At 61.3% G+C, this 4,782-nt stretch overlaps 1 long non-coding RNA gene across 1 annotated transcript; it reads left to right on the top strand.

The window, feature by feature from the left end:
* The first annotated feature begins 877 nt into the window (after positions 1–877).
* On the top strand, positions 878–4,013 carry LOC119699874. Its single transcript, XR_005256573.1, has 2 exons — positions 878–1,257; positions 3,805–4,013. It is a non-coding gene; the product is annotated as an uncharacterized LOC119699874 (long non-coding RNA).
* Positions 4,014–4,782: the final 769 nt, after the last annotated feature.

Genomic DNA, 4,782 nt, shown 5'->3' with positions numbered 1-4,782 from the left:
ATCCCTGGATATAGACGTGTGGATAACCACGGCGTGCACTCCTCGCCAGAAACAAAAAACTGCGCTCTTCTCCTTGAAATTCACCTTGAACGCGGTGAGATGGGGTGGGTTCATTGGTTGGTTTGGGGGGTTTTATCATTATTATTATTATTATTATTATTATTATTATTATTATTATTATTATTATTCCCCTCCCTGACAACTGTCAGCAGAGAGGCTGCAAAAAAAGCTGAGGAGCCACTGCAGGCTGCGCAGCGCTGGGAGCTGTCAGCCCCACGCCACTGCAGTGATGTCAGCCGCAGCCACAGCCACTGCCACCCCCAGCCCCTGCACACACGCGAGTCGCAAGAAGAAGAATTCATAATTACAGTAGCGTAGCCATGAAACCAGCAGTGCTGGGGGTGAGGGAGGGGGGGGAGAGAAAGCAAAGCCTCGGCCAAAATTGGTACTTTCTTTTTTTTTTTTTTTAATACCTTTTTTTTTTTTTTTTCCTCTCCCCCTGCAAAGCTGCACCCAGCTCTGCAGCATCCTTTCTCCGCAGCGGGGTTTGGGGGGGCCAGGGCAGGGGGTTCCCCCCCGCAGCCCCCCCAAAGCGGGTGGAGGGTGCGGGGGGCTGCGGGGGGAGCTGGGCAGGGCTGGAGGCTCTTTCCCCGCGGGTCGCTCCTTGTTTTAAAAGGCAGCATTTCTGCGGACAACACCCGGAGCATCTCTGCGGGAGCGGGGCTGGGGGCGAGGGCTGCAGCCGCCTTGTTTGCGGCGCACGGAGTCAGCAGCTGGGATTTTTTTTTTTTTTTTTTTTTTTTTTGGCTGAATAATCCTTTACGGGGAGGGGGTGTGCGGGAAAAAACGGGGGGGGGGGGGGGGGGGGGGCTGGGGGAGGAGGGAGGGAAAGTGAATCAACATCACCGAAGGAGGACAGCGAGCAAGATTAGGGCTGGCTAATGATAAATGAGAAGGCGCCGCTGACAGCTCCGCGCTCCGCGCAGCGCCCGCCCGGCTGCTCCGCGCTCCCTCCGCACCCTCCGGCCGCCCGCTCCCGCTCCAGCCGCCGGCCTGGCTCCAGCTCCCCCTTCCCTTTTCTTTTCTATATATATATTTTTTTATTTATATATATAATTTTCACCCCCCTCTGCATAGCGCGGGGGGGGGGCACATCCCACCCCCTGCCTCCCCGAGCATCCTCCGCGGGATTACGCGCCTGGCCGCGCTCCGCACCGGCTGCAGGACGGAGGGACCACGGCGGGGCTGCCGCAGGGGGTATTTCCTTCGCTCCTCTTCTTGGGGGGGCGGGTTTGGGTTGGGGTCGGGCCGGGAGAGGGGGGTTGGATAGACAGGACACCCCTCAGCACCCCACGGGGGAGGGGGGATGCAGGGGGGGCTGCGCTCCCACCCGCCCCCCCCCCCCCCCGCGCCCTTTCTTCCCCCCTGGAAGGCTGGGGCGGGGGGGGGATGAAGGATGAAGCCAGGGCGGTTTATCCGTGGGCTCTGCCCGCCCCCCCCTCATCGTACCCGGGTGACCTTTCAAATCAAAGCCCGGCTCGTACCTACCAAGGTGCATTGGGCAGCAAGGGCTGGGGGGTGCTGGGGACGGGGGGGGGGACGGGGGGGGGGGGGTGATGCACCCGGGCTCTCCCCCTCCCTCTGCCTTTCCCCCTCCCTCCCTCCTCCCTCCTCCCTCCCTCGCTGCTCCCTCCCTCTCTCTCTCTCTGCTGCATTTTGCATGAGCTATCTAGGTCATTAGCATTTTAGCGTATGCAAGACTTGACAAAGCTGATGAGAAGCCAGATGGGCCCCTCTCCTCTTTTTTTTGCACCACTTGGGATCTGAGCGAAAGGATTGACTGCAGCAGGCGAACGGGGGAAGGTTTATTGCGCTCCTCCAGACCCCCCCCGCTTATAGCAGCGCGGCGGGGCTCGGGGCAGGCGGCAGAGAGCGGGCAGCGTCGGGCAGAGACGGAGGGCAGGTAACGGGGCCCCCCCGCCGCCCCCCACCCCACAGCCCGGGGCTTCTCTGATTTAATAGAGGGGTGTTTTTTTTCCGACGGGGGGGTTGGGGGGGGTGTCAGGTTGGTTTTGTCCCCCCCTCCCCCCCGCCCATGGGGAAGGGCGCGCCGAGCCTCCGCGGGGCGCGGAGAACAAAGGCTGGGCTCCGCGGGGTCCCTCTCCCCCCTCCCTTCCTTTCCCCCTCCCTTTTTCTTCTTTTCTTTTCCCGTTTCCCCTTCTCCTTCTCTATATTTTCTTCCTCCCGAGGAAAGGCCCCTCTCTCCGTGTTCACAGCGGACCTTGATTTAAATGTCCATACAATTAAGGCACGCGGTGAATGCCAAGAACGAGGCTGACCAGCATCGAGGCCGGAGGCGGCTCCGCGGCTCCCCGCACCCGCGGAACCCCCCGCACCCCCTGACATCACCCCCCCGTGCCCCGGGCTCGGCCGCGGGGCGCGCAGGCAGCGCTGCGCCCCGGCGCAGGTGGCACCGCAGCGCGGGGAGGGGGCGGAGAGGGATGCTTGGGATGGGATGGGATGCGCTGGGACGCGCTGGGACGGGATGAGGGCGCACGGCAGCTTTTGGGGGGGCTCTCCGGGATGAAGGAGAGGGGGTCCTTGCGAGCACAGGCGCCCGGGGTGTGAAATCCGGAGCTGTCACTCGGGGGTGCCCCGCGGGTGGGCCCCGGGGGGACGCGGCTGCTGTCCCCGGGGGGGGTCGCGGCTGCTGCCCCCGGGGCTGCTCCGCTGCCGCCGCTTTGTGCTTTGCCTTTTCTCCGCAGAGCGATGGGGTTTTTCCTTGCTAAAAGCAAGGGCAGGTCTTGGGGTCACCGGGGCTCACGCTGCTCCCCCGGCGGAGGGGGGTGGGGGGGGATGCTGAGGCAAAGCCGCTTTTTTTCTTTATTTTTTAAAGCTTTATTATGATTTCTTTTTTCCGGTGGCTGTTTGTGTGTTTTTCCCCTCCGCCCTCCCTCTCCTTTTAATCCTTATAATTTAAATCAAAAGTGCCGGGTAGAACAAGGGGGGAGCGCTGTGTCTGCAGGGCGAGGCCGGGCGTAAATCTCTCGGAGGGATAAACATGTCATTTGTTCCCTTTGTATGGTAATGCTGTCCCCCCCCAGCTGCCCCCCCCCCACCCCCCAGCAGCTGCCCCAGCCATACATCCTCCCTACAAAAGATCCCAATTACCCATCGGCTGCCTCATTATACTCCTTACACAGCCCCGGCGAGAGGCGTGTGTGTGCGAGGAGCCGAGGGGAGGTGGGGGGGGAGGATGAAGGGGGGCAGAAACAGCACCTGAATTATTCAGAAAATAAAATAAAATCCAAAAATCTGGAGGCGGCGGGAGGGAGGGATGCTGTGACCCCGCTGGGATGCTGTGACCCCGCGGCCTAACACGGAGCAGGTGCCCCCCTAGAGCCTTCTTCAGCACAGGGGCTGCTCCCCCCACCACTCCCCCCCGACACGCCATTGGTTTCTTTTTCTCCTCCTTTTTCACGTTTTTATTATTATTTCGGGGTCTTTTTTTTCCCCCTCCACCCTTGTAGCCATCCCCACCGCTCTGCCCTGCTGCCCGCTGGAGCCCTTCACCTCCTTTCCCTTCTCCCATCCCTCTCCTCCCCTCCCTTCTCTTTGCAGCTGGAGGCCGCCCCGCATCCCTTCATCCCGGCCCATCCCAGCGCTCCCAGCAGGTGCCTGGCACTGGGGAAGGCCAGGCCTTGCTGCAGGGGACAGTCCCCCACCCCTCAGGGCATCTGCGGAGCTGTCCCGAATTCGGGGCGCCCTTGGTGACAGCGCGGCGGGTCCCATCTCTCTTTGCAGCTCCGTGCACAGAGCCTCTACCTCGGGAATGGTGCCCTTGGGAACACTGGCAGCAGCTCGGGCTCCCTGGGACGCCTCTTTGCACCCACCGAGGGGTTCTGCAGGTATTTCGGTCCATCCCTCCCTGGGCTCGCATCCCGGCCGGCGCGGATGCCGCAAGGAGCCCGTCGGGTCGTGCCAATAAAGCTCTTTCCTTGCGGGTTCCTGCATCCTCTCCTTTGTTCCTGGAGGTTTCTCGCCCATCTCTTTACGGTGGCAGAGGCAGGACCCCCCTGAAGGACCCGCGGCTCAGCACCAGGTGGGGGATGAATGTTAAAATCTGCCCCAAAGCAAAAACCTCAGCCTTGCGATTCGGCTGCTCAACCCTGGGTGGGCATCACTGCATCCTGGACCTCCAGGAGGGTCTGAACTGCCAGAGGGCTCCTGTGTAGTGAATAAAAGGGGGGGAAGGAAAGAGATTTGGGGTGCCTTCTCTCTGGAATTGCCCCCATCCCGGCAGGCAGATCCCTGCCATGCCGCACTACGTGCAGAGCATCCCTCTGCGGCACCGCCGGCCCCACAGCACCCGGCCCTCACAAACAGGACAGATTTTCTTTTAAAGCTGCGGCATGGGAGGGGAAAACAAGACCTAAATAACCCCAAGTAAATACATAACCTGTTTTCTGTCTCGTGAAATGGCCGGGATGAAGAGACGCCATCACCGTGCATCCGAAGGCCTGGTACCCCTGGCTGCCTCCCTCAGGCTCAGCCCAGAGGGATGGAGAGGAGGGGGCTGGAGGCTCTTATTAATACTAATCCCAAGAAATATTGCTGTGCCCCGAATAAATCAGGTCGGGGGTTCCTCCAAGACCTTTGCCCCCTTCAGATGAGCTGCAGCGCAGCCCCTCCTCTTCGGGGTGGACACTCTGGGAAGGGAATTGGCGCGGGGGGGGGAAGGCTGGGGGGGTGGACAGATGCGTTTGATTTTTTTGCTGAGGG

The sequence above is a fragment of the Motacilla alba genome, chromosome 3, assembly GCF_015832195.1.
Source record: "Motacilla alba alba isolate MOTALB_02 chromosome 3, Motacilla_alba_V1.0_pri, whole genome shotgun sequence".
Classification (NCBI taxonomy): domain Eukaryota; kingdom Metazoa; phylum Chordata; class Aves; order Passeriformes; family Motacillidae; genus Motacilla; species Motacilla alba.
This window is presented reverse-complemented; position numbering and strand designations above follow the sequence as displayed.